Source organism: Bombina bombina, chromosome 4, assembly GCF_027579735.1.
Source record: "Bombina bombina isolate aBomBom1 chromosome 4, aBomBom1.pri, whole genome shotgun sequence".
Classification (NCBI taxonomy): Eukaryota; Metazoa; Chordata; class Amphibia; order Anura; family Bombinatoridae; genus Bombina; species Bombina bombina.
In genome coordinates this window covers 213,997,491-214,019,860 of record NC_069502.1, presented here as the reverse complement: position 1 = coordinate 214,019,860, position 22,370 = coordinate 213,997,491, and positions in this window count along the sequence as shown.

Sequence of the window (22,370 nt, the reverse complement as noted above, 5' to 3'; positions counted from 1 at the left end):
GGGCCTGGCAGGCAGGCAACTAAAAATTAGATTACACTAGCAGACTGATGTTTCACAGTCAAAAAAGTTTTTTTTTTTAAATTTACACTACTGTTACACCAGATATGAGTGGTGGCACTGGGCAAGTGGCTTGGCAGGCAGGCAACTGCAATTAGATTACACAGGGGAAAAACAGACTGATGATCTAGCCCTAAAAAGGGCTTTTTGGGGTGCTGCCCTTACAGCAGAGATCAGATGAATCCTTCAGGACTGTAGTGGACACTGAATACACTAGCCTAGCTATCAATTTCCCTATTAAATCAGCAGCAGCTACACTGTCCCTCCTCTCACTAAGAATGCAGCTTCCGAATGAATCTAAAATGGCTGCTGTGCAGGAGCTGGGAGGGTCTGGGAGGGAGGGTCTGCTGCTGATTGGCTGGAATGTGTCTGCAGACTATGAGATACAGGGTCAAAGTTTACTCAATGATGACGAACAGGGGGCGGATCGAACATCGCATATGTTCGCCCGCCGTTGCAAACGCGAACAAGCTATGTTCGCCGGGAACTATTCGTCGGCAAACAATTCGCGACATCACTACTCTTCACTCACATTTCCCTCATTTGAAACCCACATGATTCGCTTATTCTCCCCTCTCTCTGTATGTGTTGCAGTCATATACCGACCCCCTTGCTCCTCATCTCAATTTCTAGATCACTTGGCTGCCTGGCTACCTTATTTCCTTTCCTCAGACACCCCTGCCCTCATTCTTGGCCACTTCAACATCCCTTTTGACAATCCCACTGCCTCATCTGCAAAACAACTTCTGCAACTAACTTCCTCTTACGGTCTGTCACAATGGACTGATTCTCCCACTCACAAAGATGTTCACTGTCTTGACCTGATCTTTAGCTATCGATGCACTCTCTCAAATTTAACAAACTCCCCCTTTCCTCTTTCTGACCACCATCTCCTTACTTGCAACATACCATCCCTCCCTACAACTCTCCCTCCTTCTTCTCCTCACACCAAACTTCACAGAAGCATTATGACATTAGATCAGCAACAACTTGCTAATTCCCTCAAACCTCTCCTCTCATACTTCTCCTCCTTTTTTTTTTCTGCCCTGAACAATCTATCTGCCACTATAGTTCCACCCTTATATCTATCCTTGACAATCTTGCCCCTCTTACCATATCTCGGAAATCACACATTCATCCTCAGCCCTGGCATACTCCTCTGATACGGTACCTACGCAGATGTGCCCCTACTGCTGAGCGGAACTGGAGAAAATCTCGGAGTTCAGCTGATTTTCTTCATTACAAATTCATCTTGAACTCCTACTATTCTGCCCTTAATCTCCAGAAGCAACACTACTTCTCTACTCTTATCTCTAATTTGTCTTCAAACCCAAAACGTCTGTTCTCCACTTTCAATACTCTCCTCCGCCCTCCCCCACCTCCTAATACAACTTCTCTGTCAGCTCAGGACTTTGCCAGCCACTTCAATAACCAAATTGACTCTATCAGAAATGAAATCAGCTCTCAACATAATTCCATTCTCTCACTGCCTCAAATGCTCTCACTCAACCACAACCCACAAAACCTTAAACTTAGCTCATTCTCCCCTGTTACTGAGGAAGAAGTTTTGGCACTTATACTGCGCTCTCACCTCACTACTTGTCCCCTTGACCCTATCCCTTCACAGCTACTCCCCTCCCTCTCTGCTTCTCTTACCCCTATACTTACACACATTTTCAACCTCTCCCTCAGCACCGGTATATTTCCCGGATCACTGAAACATGCACTGGTCACACCTATCCTCAAAAAACCTTCCCTTGATCCTACCTCCCTAACCAACTACCACCCTATTTCCCTCCTCCCTCTTGCCTCAAAGCTTCTCGAAAAACTAGTATATGCACACCTATCCCATTTCCTTTATGTTAAACTCCCTGACCCATTGCAATCTGGATTTCGTCCCCATCCCTCCACAGAGACAGCTATTGTTAAGGTTACCTACCTACAGCAAAATCAAAAGACCACTTCTCTCTGCTTATCCTCCTTGATCTGTCTGCAGCCTTTGACACTGTTGACCACCCTCTCTTGCTCCAAACCCTCCAATCCTTTGGCATCTGTGACACAGCCCTTTTGTGGCTCTCTTCCTACCTGTCAAACCGTACCTTTAGTGTAGCCTTCTCTGGGGCCTCCTCTGCCCCGTCACCACTTTATGTCAGAGTACAGCAGGGCTCAGTCCTTGGTCCCATTCTCTTCTCAATCTACACGTCATCACTAGGTTCCCTAATAAAGTCCCATGGTTTCCAATATCATTTGTATGCTGACCACACTCAAATCTACTTCTCTGCACCAGACCTATCTCCTTCCTTGTTAACCCATGTCACTAACTATCTTTCTCACATCTCTTCCTGGATGTCCTCTCACTACCTCAAGCTAAATCTCTCCAAAATTGAGCTCCTCATTTTCTCCCCTTCTTCCAAAATCTCCACCCCCAATCTCTATATAACTGTTGACAACTCCATCATTACCCCTACCCCACATGCCCGATGTCTCGGGGTCACATTTGACTCTTTGATCTTTCTTTTACTCCTTACATTCAGTCCTTGGCTAAAGCCTGCTGCTTTCACCTTAAAAACATCTCGAAAATTCGACACTTCCTTACACAAGACACAACTAAGATTTTAATCCACTCTCTCATTCTTTCCCACCTCGATTACTGCAACTCTGTCCTCTCTGGTCTCCCCACCTGCCACCTAGCTCCTTTACAATCCATAATAAATGCCTCTGCCAGACTCATCTTCCTTACACGTCGCTCTTCATCTTCTGCACCTCTCTGCCAATCCCTTCAATGGCTTCCTCTTGCCTCTAGGATCAAACACAAAATTCTCACTCTGACATACAAAGCCCTCAACTGCACTTCTCCCCCCTATATATCAGACCTTGTCTCCAGATACTCTCCCTCCTGTCCCCTTTGCTCTGCTCATGACCTCCTACTCTCCTCCTCTCTGGTTACCTCATCACACTCCCATTTATAGGACTTCTCCAGACTGGCTTCCATCTTGTGGAACTCTTTGCCTCGCTCCACAAGACTCTCCCTTAGTTTTGAAAGCTTCAAGTGCTCCCTAAAGACTCTACTTTCAGGGAAGCTTACAACCTATGCTATCCTTACTTTATACCAGTTCCACTCCTCCATCGCTATCCCCTGAACCCCCTTAGCATGTAAGCCTAAGAGCCCAGCTGTTTGTAGATCACCTTCTTAAGAGCTGACTACAACAGTGCAACTCTTGGCAGGGCCCTCTAACCATTTGATCCCTATATTTGTTTTGTTGCACTCTCCCTTTGTTTATAGCACTGCAGAATCTGTTGGCGCTCTACAAATAACTGATAATAATAATAAAATAATAATACCACTATACTCTATGTATATAGTGTGAATTTATTATTATTCTGAGCAGGAATAATTTCGAATATAACATGTAATCAGGGTATCATATGTATTTATTTGCAATCAATGGATATTGTAAAAAACTGGGACATTTTTCTCTCTGTACCTGTGTAACCCCTCCTGATTGCAATCTAGTTTTAAAAACCACCCCTTCACAAGTGTTATAAAATGGGCTGGCATATAAGATAACATTTCTTACTGAAAAAGAAATTCAAGAGAGGGAAGAAATACACTGAAAATAGCATGACAGTAAAGAGGTGATTTTAAGTTCTGCTGTAATTGGATTCATGATAGTTTAATGTTAGGTGGGCTATCCCTTTGAACTATTATCTTAATATTATATTGAATCAGACATCAATTTGAATTTTAAAATCATTGTCTAAAATATTACACTGTGTGTCCTAATGTCAGCATCAATGTTTATATTTAATACTAATTTCACATATACATACTTACAAAATATAATACACAATGTAACAAATGGCACTTACAAGTTCTGATGAGTAATTAATGACACAAGTATCGAGCAATTTGATTCGTTAGTGATAGTTTGAAATGTATATTTGAATCAGATTGTCTGATGTCATAGATCATGTGAATATGCATATTCTAATCAAAACTGGTTAAAAAATTCACTTGTGTGTGGGTTGTTTAGGAGTTTGCGTCATAATTAGTGCGAAAAGTGTTGCGTCAAATTTGGTGCGAAGTGGAGAGTAGAACTTGTATTACATGGTGCAAATAGATTTTAAAAAAATAAATAAAAAGGAAGTTAGCTATATTATGGTGTGTATTTATTTCATTATTATCTTTATCTATTAGTGCAACAAGTTTGGGACAAAACTTTGCAACAAATTTGGAGAAATAATATTGTCCCCTTGCTTTGTAATGAGAGACAAATTTGTAACATAATCCATAAGTTGTAACTTATTTTTCATTTTTATCCCTATATCTACTAGTGTACCAAATGTGGAGCAATAATATTGTTTGATTTAGAAAGGGTATACAATTTTAATAATGTTTCTAATTTACTTATTATGTAATATACTTCATTCTCTTGCAGCATTGAACATAAGCTTTCTGTGTTTTCAGACTTCCATTGTTTTCTATGGCATCTGCGGCCTCAAGGTTGACGGATTGAAAACTAGGTACGCTGCGTCGGAATAGACACGAGCGTACCTGTTAAATGTTTGATAAATTGGGAAAAGTGTCAAATTCAGTCGAATGTAAATTCGAAACATCTGTAATGACGCAAGCATTGATCTGCATCGAAATGAGATCGCGGGAGCGTATATTACGTCACAAATTTCAACATTTGATGATCTTGACACTTTGATAACTATGGCGGATCAATCTTGCGATAAATACGATGCAGGATACAAGCATATTTTCTTTTTTTATATATTTCTTTTATTGAGGTTTTTAGCAAAAATGACATTATAAGTATAGTTTGCCACAACTCCATATAAACAGGTATAGAAACAGTTCTTGTACCCTAATAAAAATATATACACTTCAGTTAGTATAGCCATATAGGTACAACAAGAAAGCTATATTCATATAATGACAGATAAATCAAGGGATAGTAAGGCAGGTACAACTGAAACCTCCATTTATATGTTTATAGAAACCTCCTAAAATATTTATATGCCACTTTTGGACCTATATGTAACAACTAGTATCGCTGGAGGTAAACTAGGATTAACTATAATGATATAGAGCCACTTTTGGGCCTGGTGACTTAATAAACTGGGGCCTAGTTATCAAGCTGTCAACCTCAAATACGCTGGAATTCCGCAGCGTATTTGTGGCGAGGCTGATTCGCCTTAGTTATCAAGCCCTAGATACCGGCAAAAGTAGAATTTAGTGACCTAAGCTTTGATCCGCCAGACTCAGTCCGACACAGATCAATGCTTACGTCACTACAGATGTTCCGCACAGAAGTGCAGCACAATCTGACTACTTTTGCTAGTTATCAAAAAACTAGCAGGTACGCTCGGCACTTTTCCGTCCCAGCATGCCTGGTTTTCAATCCGCCGCCCTGGATTTGGCGGATCCCATAGGAATCAATGGGAGTCTGACCATAGCGAAAGTTCATGTTCGCTGCTGCCAGACATCCCATTGATTCCTATGGGAGCTGTCTACACCTAACACCCTAACATGTACCCCGAGTCTAAACACCCCTAATCTGTCCCCCCACACCGGCGCAACTTAATAAAGTTATTACCCCCTAAACCGCCGCTCCCAGAGCCCACCGCAAGCTATAATAAATATGTTAACCCCTAAACCGCCGCTCCCGGGGCCCACGCCACTATAATAAACTGATTAACCCCTAAACCGCCGCTCCCGGAGCCCACCGCAAGCTATACTAAATATGTTAACCCCTAAACCGCCACTCCCGGAGCCCACCGCCACTATAATAAACTGATTAACCCCTAAACTGCCGCTCCCGGAGCCCACCGCAAGCTATACTAAATATGTTAACCCCTAAACCGCTGCTCCCGGTCACCGCCGCACCTATAATATATGTATTAACCCCTAAACCGCCACTCCCAGACCCCGCTGCCACCTACATGATACCTATTAACCCCTATCCTGCCCCCCCCTATACCGTCGCCACCTATAATAAATGTATTAACCCCTATCCTGCCCCCCACTACACCCCCGCCACTGTAATAAAATGATTAACCCCTAAACCTAAGTCTAACCCTAACCCTAACACCCCCCTAACTTAAATATTAATTAAATAAATCTAAATAATATTTCTCTTATTAAATAAATTAATTCTATTTAAAACTAAATACTTACCTTTAAAATAAACCCTAATAGAGCTACAATATAAATAATAATTATATTGTAGCTATCTTAGGATTTATTTTTATTTTACAGGCATCTTTCAATTTATTTTAATTAGGTACAATAGCTATTAAATAGTTATTAATAGCTATAGTTACTAATAGCTACCTAGCTAAAATAAAGAGAAATTTACCTGTAAAATAAAAACTAACCTAAGTTACAATTACAGCTAACACTACACTATACTTAAATAAATTATTCCTATTTAAAACTAAATACTTACCTGTAAAATAAACCCTAAGATAGCTACAATATAATTAATAATTAAATTGTAGCTATTTTAGGATTTATATTTATTTTACAGGTAACTTGGTATTTATTTTAGCTAGTTAGAATAGTTATTAAATAGTTATTAACTATTTAATAACTACCTAGCTAAAAGAAATACAAAATTACCTGTAAAATAAATCCTAACCTAAGTTACAATTAAACCTAACACTACACTATCATTAAATTAATTAAATAAATTAACTACAAATAACTACAATCAAATACAATTACATAAGCTAACTAAAGTACAAAAAATAAAAAAAGCTAACGGCTAGATTTAGAGTTTTGTCGGTAACGACCCGCGTAGCTAACGCTGGCTTTTTTCTGGCCGCACCTTTTAAATACCTCTGGTATTGAGACTTCACAGAATGGCTGCGTTAGGCTCCAAAAAGGGAGCGTACAGGCATATTTAACGCCACTGCAACTCTTGATACCAGAGTTGCTTACGGACGAGGCCAGCTTAAAAAACGTGCTCGTGCACGATTCCCCCATAGAAAACAATGGGGCTGTTTGAGCTGAAAAAAAACCTAAAACCTGCAAAAAAGCCGCGTTCAGCTCCTAACGCAGCCCCATTGTTTCCTATGGGGAAACACTTCCTACGTCTGCACCTAACACTCTAACATGTACCCCGAGTCTAAACACCCCTAACCTTACACTTATTAACCCCTAATCTGCCGCCCCCGATATCGCTGACCCCTGCATATTATTATTAACCCCTAATCTGCCGCTCCGTAAACCGCCGCTACTTACATTATCCCTATGTACCCCTAATCTGCTGCCCCTAACACCGCCGACCCCTATATTATATTTATTAACCCCTAATCTGCCCCCCACAACGTCGCCTCCACCTGCCTACACTTATTAACCCCTAATCTGCCGAGCAGACCGCACCGCTATTATAATAAAGTTATTAACCCCTAATCCGCCTCACTAACCCTATAATAAATAGTATTAACCCCTAATCTGCCCTCCCTAACATCGCCGACACCTAACTTCAAACATTAACCCCTAATCTGCCGACTGGAGCTCACCGCTATTCTAATAAATGTATTAAACCCTAAAGCTAAGTCTAACCCTAACACTAACACCCCCCTAAGTTAAATATAATTTAAATCTAACAAAATTAATTAACTCTTATTAAATAAATTATTCCTATTTAAAGCTAAATACTTACCTGTAAAATAAATCCTAATATAGCTACAATATAAATTATAATTATATTATAGCTATTTTAGGATTTATATTTATTTTACAGGTAACTTTGTATTTATTTTAACCAGGTACAATAGCTATTAAATAGTTAAGAACTATTTAATAGCTAAAATAGTTAAAATAATTACAAATTTACCTGTAAAATAAATCCTAACCTAAGTTACAATTAAACCTAACACTACACTATCAATAAATAAATTAAATAAAATACCTACAATTACCTACAATTAAACCTAACACTACACTATCAATAAATGAATTAAATACAATATCTACAAATAAATACAATTAAATAAACTAACTAAAGTACAAAAAATAAAAAAGAACTAAGTTACAAAAAATAAAAAAATATTTACAAACATTAGAAAAATATTACAACAATTTTAAACTAATTACACCTACTCTAAGCCCCCTAATAAAATAACAAAGCCCCCCCAAAATAAAAAAATGCCCTACCCTATTCTAAATTACAAAAGTTCAAAGCTCTTTTACCTTACCAGCCCTGAACAGGGCCCTTTGCGGGACGGATCGGTTTGATACCCGGTGAGGTGAAGACAAGGTAGGAAGATCTTCAGGGGCTTAGTGTTAGGTTTATTTAAAGGGGGTTTGGGTTAGATTAGGGGTATGTGGGTGGTGGGTTGTAAAGTTGGGGGGGGGTATTGTATGTGTTTTTTTACAGGCAAAAGAGCTGAATTTCTTGGGGCATGCCCCGTAAAGGGCCCTGTTCAGGGCTGGTAAGGTAAAAGAGCTTTGAACTTTTGTAATTTAGAATAGGGTAGGGCATTTTTTTATTTTGGGGGGCTTTGTTATTTTATTAGGGGGCTTAGAGTAGGTGTAATTAGTTTAAAATTGTTGTAATATTTTTCTAATGTTTGTAAATATTTTTTTTATTTTTTGTAACTTAGTTCTTTTTTATTTTTTGTACTTTAGTTAGTTTATTTAATTGTATTTATTTGTAGATATTGTATTTAATTCATTTATTGATAGTGTAGTGTTAGGTTTAATTGTAGGTAATTGTAGGTATTTTATTTAATTTATTTATTGATAGTGTAACTTAGGTTAGGATTTATTTTACAGGTAAATTTGTAATTATTTTAACTATTTTAGCTATTAAATAGTTCTTAACTATTTAATAGCTATTGTACCTGGTTAAAATAAATACAAAGTTACCTGTAAAATAAATATAAATCCTAAAATAGCTATAATATAAATATAATTTATATTGTAGCTATATTAGGGTTTATTTTACAGGTAAGTATTTAGCTTTAAATAGGAATAATTTATTTAATAAGAGTTAATTTATTTCGTTAGATTTAAATTATATTTAACTTAGGGGGTGTTAGGGTTAGGGTTAGACTTAGCTTTAGGGGTTAATCCATTTATTACAGTAGCGGCGAGATTCGGTCGGCAGATTAGGGGTTAATAATTGAAGTTAGGTGTCGGCGATGTTAGGGAGGGCAGATTAGGGGTTAATACTATTTATTATAGGGTTATTGAGGCGGGAGTGAGGCGGATTAGGGGTTAATAACTTTATTATAGTAGCGGTGCGGTCCGCTCGGCAGATTAGGGGTTAATAAGTGTAGGCAGGTGGAGGCGACGTTGAGGGGGGCAGATTAGGGGTTAATAAATATAATAGAGGGGTCGGCGGTGTTAGGGGAAGCAGATTAGGGGTACATAAGTATAACATAGGTGGCGGTCGGCAGATTAGGGGTTAATTATTGTAGGTAACTGGCGGCGACGTTGTGGGGGGCAGGTTAGGGGTTAATAAATATAATATAGGGGTCGGCAGTGTTAGGGGCAGCAGATTAGGGGTACATAAGTATAACGTAGGTGGCGGTCGGTAGATTAGGGGTTAAAAATATTTAATCGAGTGTTGGCGATGTGGGGGGACCTCGGTTTAGGGGTACATAGGTAGTTTATGGGTGTTAGTGTACTTTAGAGCACAGTAGTTAAGAGCTTTATGAACCGGCGTTAGCCCAGAAAGCTCTTAACTACTGACTTTTTTCTGCGGCTGGAGTTTTGTCGTTAGAATTCTAACGCTCACTTCAGACACGACTCTAAATACCGGAGTTAGAAAGATCCCATTGAAAAGATAGGATACGCAATTGACGTAAGGGGATCTGCGGTATGGAAAAGTCGCGGCTGAAAAGTGAGCGTTAGACCCTTTCCTGACTGACTCCAAATACCGGCGGTAGCCTAAAACCAGCGTTAGGAGCCTCTAACACTGGTTTTCACGGCTACCGCCAAACTCTAAATCTAGGCCTAAGTTACAAAAAAGAAAAAAAATAACTTACAAACATTTAAAAAATATTACAACAATTTTAATCTACTTACCCCTAATCTAAGCCCCCTAATAAAATAACAAAGCCCCCCAAAATAAAAAAATTCCCTACCTTATTCTAAATTAAAAAGTTCAAAGCTCTTTTACCTTACCAGCCCTTAAAAGGGCCTTTTGCGGGGCATGCCTCAAAGAATTCAGCTCTCTTGCCTGTAAAAGAAATATACAACCCACCCCAACATTAAAACTCTCCACCCATATACCCCTAATCTAACCCAAACCCCCCTTAAAAAACCTAACACTACCCCCCTGAAGATCATCCTACCTTTAGTCGTCTTCAGCCAGCCGACCATCGATGGAACCGAAGAGGAGATCCAGAGCGGCAGAAGTCATCATCCAAGGGGCGCTGAAGAAATTTTCCATCCAATGAAGTCATCATCCAGGCAGCACTGAAGAATTCTTCCATCCGGGCGATGTCATCTTCCAAGCGGCGTCTTCAATCTTCATCCATCCGGAGCGGAGCCATCAGATTGAGCTCGCATTCTATTGGCTGTTACCAGTTTAGTCAACTATGAACTTTTTGGAAATACAAACTAATCCTTTGGCAAAGGTTTTGGTATAAATCCTTCAACCGCTCCTGATGTACACAGTGGTTAAATTATCTATATTCTATACAAACACTGAACAATTATCATCTTCTCTTCTTTGAGAGATAATAACAAAGTAAGAATTAGGGAATGGCATTATTGGCATCAGATGTTACTGTTTATGGAATGAAGAAGTTGTGTTAAAACTTATAGAGGATTGTGAAATAAAATATATTTTGGTTATGCAAAATAGAAAGTTTGTTGACGAAATTAAAATATTTAGGGCCAGATTACAAGTAGAGCACTGATTTATTGTGCACCACAAAGGGGCAAATTTGCCAGTTTACGTACACGAGATAAATAACCAACCATTACAAGTGGCTGGTTATTGCTGCCACGGGCTTGCGGTAGCAATTAGCACTCAAAAAATTAACCAATTGCCCCCAAAATAACACGTAGGGTCCCTTTATAAAAGAAACTGCAATAACCAGTTTTTGGGGGATAAAGTTGGCTAGTGTGGGGTGATAGAATAAAAGGGCACTGAAAAGTGCCTTTACATTGCAGTCTATGGGAACTGTGTGTTCCCAGTAAGTATATATGTATGTGCTTATACACATAAATGTTATGTGTTAATTTGTGTATATACAATTATAAACACATAAATATATTCATGTATTTCAGCATATACATATATAATCACAATTTGCTGGCAATCGTGGGGCGACCTACCCCCTTCACTGCACTAGTTCTCATGCCGTGTCTCACGGCATGAAAACAAGACTATATAAGCATGCTCTATTGAGCACAAAGCTTCCATATATATGTTTTTTTGTAAATTATATATCTACACCTATATGAATATATATACAGTATACTAATACAAAGGTTCAGTAAGGAATTAAACTAGCTGTATGGGACTTCTCACGGAAAATACAATAATTAGTTCCCTTTGTACAGAGCAATGTCCATTGGATGTAAATAGTTGCTTATGTCTTGATTTAAATTTCCTTCTATTGAAAAACAACTTTAAATGTGACAACCAAACAATCCCCGTTTAACCTCCTCTGTATTTAACAGTATAGTTAGTCTTTAAGGGTCAAATATAGTAAATCTCGGCTTTTGTGGGAAAAGAGAACTTGTCTGATTAAGGTAGCATAATTATTGCTTAAATGAACCGCTGTTGGGTGTAATCCCACCTCGGTTCACTCACCCACTCTGCCGTGACCATCCGTCCTCCTCTTGTCTCTCGTCGATGCTCCGTTCCTGTATGATGACGTCACCGCTATCAGCGTGTGCGTCCGCCGTCTCCTGTGATTGGCTCTTGTTCCGGGTATTGCGTCTGGGGTCTGTATCCACCTTAGCTCCTGGAACTGGATTCGGACACCTATGGACCTACGATCCGGGTCTCTGCTCCTACTCCTCCAGTCCTCTGTAGGTTAAACACCCAGACGCTGCCCTCCGGGTAAGCCTCCTCTGTTTCAGTTCCGTTGATTTTAGCCACACATCTTGAGAGATTTGGGTTGAAGCTTGGTTAAGTCAAAACTACATCCAATTGTGTGCGGGAGCAGATGAGAAAATGTTAGCGGAGTGTGGTATAACGGCTTATGTAGAATTCCAAGAGAAAAAAGAACAATACCACACTCCATAAAAATTATATATTTATTGAATAATATTTAAAATTCAAACTTTGAAATTATGTGACAGCCTTGCCACCTAATTGGAGAAAGAGCGCAGCACACGGGCTTATGCGTTCGGGCTGTTTGCCGTAATCATAGCCTATTGTGTGTCTGTGCTCCTTGCCTTTAAGAACACCTTACTCTTATCTAATTGGTTAAAAAAATATGCACTGATTCTCCTTCTAATGCTCAGATAATGCTAAACACCTGTAGCTGAGTAATTAACCCTATCACTCCTAAGTCTCTTCTTATACCTACTAAAATGTTTAAGAGTATTTCCAATAAATGATTTTACATTTAGTATAATGAGTGATTCTGGGTTTGTGCCAAGTGAAACATAGTTGATTATATATACCTTTAAATTTTGTTGTCCTAGGAACAAACTATTTAATAACACAATGTTCTGGGGATTATCTTGAAAGCCTATTGTGTAAGATAATATCTGTTTATGGGAGTTATACTGGCTTATCCATTCGAGTGCAGGTATGCATTATTAATGATAAGAGGGGATTTTTATAAATGTTTATTATTCTCTATACGCCTCCTAATACCTTTTCATAGAGGTTTCTCTATACCTATTCAGGTCGACTGTGGAATACTGCAAAGGGATTAAGTTTATTTTATTTCAATCCTATTTACTAAACCCTATTCTCTAAGAACATCACTCACTAATCTGCCTATCTACTCTCTCTCATAGAGCCTATGTATATAACTGCACTGTATTGGGTATACAGAGAAATGGAATTGTTACTAAGAGAAAATAGTAAAGAGAATATGGTGGTGTATATGAAAAAGTAGTAGTGTCACACTTAGTGTGACAGGTAGGGGATGGGTTATTCCCAATAGTTAATAATGTTATACCTGGAATTGAGACCCTCAGGTATTCTCGTTCTGAGTCTCAAAATCCAGAACATCTCCCTTCTTGCTAGAAGTTTATCTAAATCACCCCCCCTTTTGGGGACTCTTACTTCCTCAATAGCACACCACCTTAGTGTGTTTATCTCTCCATTGTGTCTCTCAGTGAAATGTTTCACTAGGGGGGTTTGGGATTTACCTCTGGAAATTGTGGATATATGCTCCCTTATTCTTGTCTTGATGTCCCTTGAGGTGAGACCAATGTACTGAACTTTGCATTTTTGACATGTGAGCATATATATGACGCTCTCTGTCGTACAGTTCATACAAGTATTAATCTGAAAAACCTCTCCTGTCACATGGGGCTTGAATGACTTAGTTTTTTCTAGATACTCGCAGGGCTTACATTTTTTGTGGCCACAATTATACATGCCTCTGCTAGTCAACCAAGTACCACTGGGTTTAATTTGGGACTTCAGTTCGGTTGGAGACAATAAAGACCCCAAAGTGGGGCACTTCCTTGAACTGCACCTAACTCCCTTTTTGATAACCTTGACTAATTTGTCGTCTGCTGCCAAAATGGGGAAATGCTTCCTTATTATATTGGTAATTTCAGGAAACTGGGCACTATAGCTGGTGACAAATGTTAACCCTTTGAAGTTGTCCTGTTGTTTTTTATTTCCTCTGAGAAAAGTATCTCTCATCCTGGGTTCAACTTGCTTTCTTGCCCTCCTTATTATTTTCTGTGTATACCCTCTCATTTTTAACCTTTGTTCAAGGGCTACTGCTTCATGGCGGAAATCTCCGTCATTCGAGCAGTTTCTTTTTAGGCAAATGAATTCGCCTTTGGCTACTGCAGCTGCTGTGTGTCTGGGATGACAGCTACTGCAGTGTAGTAATTTATTACCACTAATCATTTTTTTATACACTTTGGTAATAATTTTTTCGCCATTTATCCCTTTTGAGGTAAGATCCAGATAGTTAATTTTACTGGAATTGCATTCAAAGGTGAAACTCATGCCCACATCATTATCGTTAAGGGTTTCTATAAATCTTGGGATGTCTAAAGGGTCCCCTTTCCATACAAAAAGGAGATCGTCAATGTATCGTCCATACATGACGATTCTATCCTTGTAGATATTTCTATCTCCAAAGATGGGGAAAAATTCCCACCAACCTAAAAATAGGTTGGCATACGAGGGGCAAACTTGGCCCCCATCGCCGTTCCACATCTTTGGAGATAGAAAACATCTTGAAACTGGAAGAAATTGTGGGTTAAAAGGTAACTCGTCACTCTAAGTGTAAAGTCTTGAAAGTCTAAGGAGAAAGCTGAGTGATTTCTGAGAAAGAATTTGATAGCCCTCAAACCTTCCTCATGAGGGATCGAGGAGTACAGGGATACAGCATCAACTGTTATCCACTGATAGTCCTTGTCCCATATTTGTGTTTCCATCATATTTAGGACATGTTTAGTGTCCCTAATATATGAAGGCAAATTTTTCACAAAGGGTTGTAATATGCTGTCAAGCCACTGTGATAGTGGTTCTAAGAGGGACCCAATTCCACTAACTATGGGACGTGCCTTTATATCATCCAGTGACTTGTGGACTTTGGGTAGGTGATGGAACAAGGGTGTTCTAGGGTTGTCCACCAGTAGAAATTCCCTTGTTTTCTGATCAATACACCCCTGCTCCATCCCCTCATCCAAAAGATGCCACAATTCCCTCTTGAAGATCTCCGTAGGATCTTTGTGCAAAATTACATAATTTCTTTCATCACTCAGTTGCCTCAGTGCCTCCTTGACATAGACTTCCCTATCCATAACAACCACTGTCCCTCCCTTGTCTGCGTTTTTGATGACAAGTTCAGTGTCATCTTGCAGTTGTTTTAACGCTAATCTCTCTTCTTTCTTTAGATTCTGTCTGGTGGGAACAGTGTTGTCTTTTAGAGCTAAAAGGTTTTTTTCCACTCTGTTAAAGAATGTCTCTATGATTGTCCCTCTTATGTCTCTATGATTGTCCCTCTTTCCTGTATGGGATAAAACACAGACTTAGGTTTATAGCATGTGCCTTTATTAACATGACCCTGTTCCGTGTGTGCATCAAACTGAAGATTTTGTAATGTTACCTCATCACAAGTTTCCTGAAAACTCATTTTTATTGGTTCTATTTCTGTATCTGCCTCCCTAAAATCAAAGACTTCAGTGTCTTCCCTTCCAAAAAAATGTTTTTTCAATGTTAAATTTCTCACCAGTTTGTTAACATCAATGATGGTCTGGAACACACTGAAGTCTATGGTAGGTGAAAAAGACAATCCATACTGTAAAACATTATATTGTGTTTTTGTTAAGTATTTTTTGGACAAATTGATCACGCTGCCTATTTGTACTTTTTTGTTTCTTTTGCTCTCTCAATTGGTATCTCTCCTGTGATGTATTCACACTGGGAACTGTCCTCACTGCTGTGTCCATTGGAAAAACCTGTTCAATTTCACTGGCTACTGCCCTGTGTTTTTCTGTGTTTGTCGGTGTATATCTAGTTTCCCCTTGTTTGGAGGTAATTTTTTTCTTTTCCACCATATTCTCTTTACTATTTTCTCTTAGTAACAACTCCATTTCTCTGTATACCCAATACAGTGCAGTTATATACATAGGCTCTATGAGAGAGAGTAGATAGGCAGATTAGTGAGTGATGTTCTTAGAGAATAGGGTTTAGTAAATAGGATTGAAATAAAATAAACTTAATCCCTTTGCAGTATTCCACAGTCGACCTGAATAGGTATAGAGAAACCTCTATGAAAAGGTATTAGGAGGCGTATAGAGAATAATAAACATTTATAAAAATCCCCTCTTATCATTAATAATGCATACCTGCACTCGAATGGATAAGCCAGTATAACTCCCATAAACAGATATTATCTTACACAATAGGCTTTCAAGATAATCCCCAGAACATTGTGTTATTAAATAGTTTGTTCCTAGGACAACAAAATTTAAAGGTATGTATAATCAACTATGTTTCACTTGGCACAAACCCAGAATCACTCATTATACTAAATGTAAAATCATTTATTGGAAATACTCTTAAACATTTTAGTAGGTATAAGAAGAGACTTAGGAGTGATAGGGTTAATTACTCAGCTACAGGTGTTTAGCATTATCTGAGCATTAGAAGGAGAATCAGTGCATATTTCTTTAACCAATTAGATAAGAGTAAGGTGTTCTTAAAGGCAAGGAGTACAGACACACAATAGGCTATGATTACGGCAAACAGCCGAAACGCGTAAGCCTGTGTGCTGCGCTCTTTCTCCAATTAGTTGGCAAGGCTGTCACATAATTTCAAAGTTTGAATTTTAAATATTATTCAATAAATATATAATTTTTACGGAGTGTGGTATTGTTCTTTTTTCTCTTGGAATTATATATACAGTATCTCACAAAAGTGAGTACACCACTCACATTTTTGTAAATATTTATTATATATTTTCATGTGACAACACTGAAGAAATGACACTTTACTATAATGTAAAGTAGTGAGTGTACAGCCTGTATAACAGTGTAAATTTGCTGTCCCCTCGAAATAACTCAACAAACAGCCATTAATGTCTAAACCGTTGGAAAAAAAGCCTCCAAAGGGTTTTATCATAGAGATACATACATATATGTTTAATGAAGTATATGTATGTATATATATATATATATATATATATATATATATATATATATATGTATATATATATATATATATATATATATATATGTAAATATGTATTTATGTATTTATATTTGTATATATGTATTTACAGACATATATACACATATAAAAACATAAATATATATGTATACGTATACAGACATATATATAAGTGCATTAGAGCCTTCTGCAATTAAGTAGATGAAAACATGTAAAATTATATTTATGCAATATTTATATTTAATAAAAGATTTAACTATGTATTTATTGTAATTATTTCACATCCCAATGTTCTGTACATAGGGGAAAATGGTCTTTGTATTTTTACATAGATATTCCTATATATATATCTGTATATATCTATACCTATATATAATCATCTATATATATAGTTATAAATATATATTTGTTTAACAAAAGCATCAAATATATGTAGAAATATTTAATTATGAACAAATAGAACACATTTTGTTGCCTAAATAAAATTGGAATATGAAATATTCATATTTTTATGTTGGGTTAGAGCTAATGAGAATATGTGATGGTGTTTGCACGAGAGTGGGGTGCTTTCCAATTTTTTTTTCTATTGACTTCTATGGAGTAATACGTGACTGTGCACACAATATTCAATGTTCAGATTTTTACTCTAGTCGGGTTACCACTAGGGAAAAATGTTATACTTTCAACTTGTAATACCAGCGCAAAAATCTAAATTAAAGTGGAGTGAACTGCAAAATACCGCTCCACTTGTATTCTGGTCCTAAATATTTTATAGTAGACTGTCCCTTTAAGTAAACTAAAAACAAAAAAAAACCCTTTATTTTATTTTCCTGAAAAACATATCTGTGTATCATGAACCGGAAAAAAAATAATAATAAATTAACCCTTACCACATAATACGCATTTCAACATATGGCTTTCTCAATGATGTAATAACAGAACTCACATTTGGTCAAAATGACCATATGCACTGGACATTGCCTGTAGTCTCTAGTATTATCTGTGGTCTAGGAATGTATGATTGTGAAATCGATATGGGCAGTGTTTACATTATGAAAAAGATTCTAGGCATGTTCATCTTCACTACACTAATCCTTCCAATCTATCGGCTAGATTTAGAGTTTTGTCAGTAACGACCCGCGTACCTAACGCTGGCTTTTTTCTGGCCGCACCTTTAAAATAACTCTGGTATTGAGAGTCCACAGAATGGCTGCGTTAGGCTCCAAAAAAGGAGCGTAGAGCATATTTAACGCAACTTCAACTCTCGATACCAGAGTTGCTTACGGACGTGGCCAGCCTCAAAAACGTGTTCATGCACGATTCCCCCATAGAAAACAATGGGGCTGTTTGAGCTGAAAAAAAACCTAACACCTGCAAAAAAGCCGCGTTCAGCTCCTAACGCAGCCCCATTGATGTCTATGGGGAAACACTTCCTACGTCTGCACCTAACACCCTAACATGTACCCCGAGTCTGAACACCCCTAACCTTACACTTATTAAACCCTATTCTGCCGCCCCCGCTATCGCTGACCCCTGCATATTATTTTTAACCCCTAATCTGCCGCTCCGTAAACCGCTGCTACTTACATTATCCCTATGTACCCCTAATCTGCTGCCCCTAACACCGCCGACCCCTATATTATATTTATTAACCCCTAATCTGCCCCCCACAATGTCGCCTCCACCTGCCTACACTTACAAACCCCTAATCTGCCGACCGGACCGCACCGCTATTATAATAAAGTTATTAACCCCTAATCCGCCTCACTCCCGCCTCAATAACCCTATAATAAATAGTATTAACCCCTAATCTGCCCTCCCTAACATCGCCGACATCTAACTTCAAACATTAACCCCTAATCTGCCGACTGGAGCTCACCGCTATTCTAATAAATGTATTAACCCCTAAAGCTAAATCTAACCCTAACACTAACACCCCCCTAAGTTAAATATAATTTAAATCTAACAAAATTAATTAACTCTTATTAAATAAATTATTCCTATTTAAAGCTAAATACCTGTAAAATAAATCCTAATATAGCTACAATATAAATTATAATTATATTATAGCTATTTTAGGATTTATATTTATTTTACAGGTAACTTTGTATTTATTTTAACCAGGTACAATAGCTATTAAATAGTTAAGAACTATTTAATAGCTAAAATAGTTAAAATAATTACAAAATTACCTGTAAAATAAATCCTAACCTAAGTTACAATTAAACCTAACACTACACTATCAATAAATTAATTAAATAAAATACCAACAATTACCTACAATTAAACCTAACACTACACTATCAATAAATTATTTAAATACAATATCTACAAATAAATACAATGAAATAAACTAACTAAAGTACAAAAAATAAAAAAGAACTAAGTTACAAAAAATAAAAAAATATTTACAAACATTAGAAAAATATTACAACAATTTTAAACTAATTACACCTACTCTAAGCCCCCTAATAAAATAACAAAGCCCCCCAAAATAAAAAAATGCCCTACCCTATTCTAAATTAATAAAGTTCAAAGCTCTTTTACCTTACCAGCCCTGAACAGGGCCCTTTGCGGGGCATGCCCCAAAGAATTCAGCTCTTTTGCCTGTAAAAAAAACATATACAATACCCCCCCCAACATTACAACCCACCACCCACATACCCCTAATCTAACCCAAACCACCCTTAAATAAACCTAACACTAAGACCCTGAAGATCTTCCTACCTTATCTTAACCATACCAGGTTCACCGATCGGTCCTCGGAAGTGTTGATCCAAGCCCAAGCGGGGGGCTGAAGAGTGACATCCATCCTCGGGCTGAAGTCTGGATCCAAGCGGCGGCTGAAGAAATCCATCATCGGGCTGAAGTCGGAAGTCCATCATCGGGATGAAGTCTTCTATCAAGCCGCATCTTCAATCTTCTTTCTTCTGGAGTGGAGCGGAACCATCTTCTTCCAAGCTGACGCGGAACATCCTCTTCAACCGACGACTAGACGACGAATGACGGTTCCTTTAAATGACGTCATCCAAGATGGCGTCCCTCGAATTCCGATTGGCTGATAGGATTCTATCAGCCAATCGGAATTAAGGTAGGAATATTCTGATTGGCTGATGGAATCAGCCAATCAGAATCAAGTTCAATCCGATTGGCTGATCGGAACAGCCAATAGAATGCAAGCTCAATCTGATTGGCTGATTGGATCAGCCAATCGGATTGAACTTGATTCTGATTGGCTGATTCCATCAGCCAATCAGAATATTCCTACCTTAATTCCGATTGGCTGATAGAATCCTATCAGCCAATCGGAATTTGAGGGACGCCATCTTGGATGACGTCATTTAAAGGAACCGTCATTCGTCGTCTAGTCGTCGGTTGAAGAGGATGTTCCGCGTCGGCTTGGAAGAAGATGGTTCTGCTCCGCTCCAGAAGAAAGAAGATTGAAAATGCGGCTTGTTAGAAGACTTCATCCTGATGATGGACTTCCGACTTCAGCCCGATGATGGATTTCTTCAGCCGCCGCTTGGATCCAGACTTCAGCCCGAGGATGGACGTTACTCTTCAGCCCCCCGCTTGGGCTTGGATCAACACTTCCGAGGACCGATCGGTGAACCTGGTATGTTGAAGATAAAACCTGGTATGTTGAAGATAAGGTAGGAAGATCTTCAGGGGCTTAGTGTTAGGTTTATTTAAGGGGGGTTTGGGTTAGATTAGGGGTATGTGGGTGGTGGTTTGTAATGTTGGGGGGGGTATTGTATGTGTTTTTTTTACAGGCAAAAGAGCTGAATTCTTTGGGGCATGCCCCGCAAAGGGCCCTGTTCAGGGCTGGTAAGGTAAAAGAGCTTTGAACTTTTTTAATTTAGAATAGGGTAGGGCATTTTTTTATTTTGGGGGGCTTTGTTATTTTATTAGGGGGCTTAGAGTAGGTGTAATTAGTTTAAAATTGTTGTAATATTTTTCTAATGTTTGTAAATATTTTTTTATTTTTTGTAACTTAGTTCTTTTTTATTTTTTGTACTTTAGTTAGTTTATTTCATTGTATTTATTTGTAGATATTGTATTTAAATAATTTATTGACAGTGTAGTGTTAGGTTTAATTGTAGATAATTGTAAATATTGTATTTAAATTATTTATTGATAGTGTAGTGTTAGGTTTAATTGTAGATAATTGTTGGTATTTTATTTAATTCATTTATTGATAGTGTAGTGTTAGGTTTAATTGTAACTTAGGTTAGGATTTATTTTACAGGTAATTTTGTAATTATTTTAACTATTTTAGCTATTAAATAGTTCTTAACTATTTAATAGCTATTGTACCTGGTTAAAATAAATACAAAGTTGCCTGTAAAATAAATATAAATCCTAAAATAGCTATAATATAATTATAATTTATGTTGTAGCTATATTAGGGTTTATTTTACAGGTATTTAGATTTAAATAGGAATAATTTATTTAATAAGAGTTAATTAATTTTGTTAGATTTAAATTATATTTAACTTAGGGGGGTGTTAGGGTTAGACTTAGCTTTAGGGGTTAATAACTTTATTAGAATAGCGGTGAGGTCCAGTCGGCAGATTAGGGGTTAATAAGTGTAGGCAGGTGGAGGCGACGTTGTGGGGGGCAGATTAGGGGTTAATAAATATAATATAGGGGTCGGCGGTGTTAAGGACAGCAGATTAGGGGTACATAGGGATAATGTAAGTAGCGGCGGTTTACGGAGCGGCAGATTAGGGGTTAATAATAATATGCAGGGGTCAGCGATAGCGGAGGCGGCAGAATAGGGGTTAATAAGTGTAAGGTTAGGGGTGTTTAGACTCGGGGTTCATGTTAGGGTGTTAGGTGCAGATGTAGGAAGTGTTTACCCATAGCAAACAATGGGGCTGCGTTAGGAGCTGAACGCGGCTTTTTTGCAGGTGTTAGGTTTTTTTTCAGCTCAAACAGCCCCATTGTTTTCTATGGGGGAATCGTGCACGAGCACGTTTTTGAAGCTGGCCGCGTCCGTAAGCACCGCTGGTATCGAGAGTTGAAGTTGCGTTAAAAATGCTCTACGCTCCTTTTTTGGAGCCTAACGCAGCCATTCTGTGAACTCTCAATACCAGCGGTATTTAAAAGGTGCGGCCAGAAAAAAGCCAGCGTTAGCTACGCACCCCATTGGCCGCAGAACTCTAAATCTAGGCGTATTAGGGTTATCCTTTTGTAAATTATGTGTGAAACTTATGCCCATATTATTTCTGTTCAGATGTGAGACAAAATTAAGGGCTTCCGATTCTACACCATCAAAATTAAAAATTAAATCATCTATATAACGGCCATAGAACACCAGAATGCCCCTCCATTGCGAGTTGTAAATATATAGATCCTCAAATTGACCCATGAAAAGGTTTTCTTAGAGCCTTAACTGCAAAATACCTCTGCAACGACAATTGTTTGTGGACCTCAATAAATACACCCGCAAATTGTCGTTGCAGAGGTATTTTGCAGTTAAGGCTCTAAGAAAACAAAATATTGAAG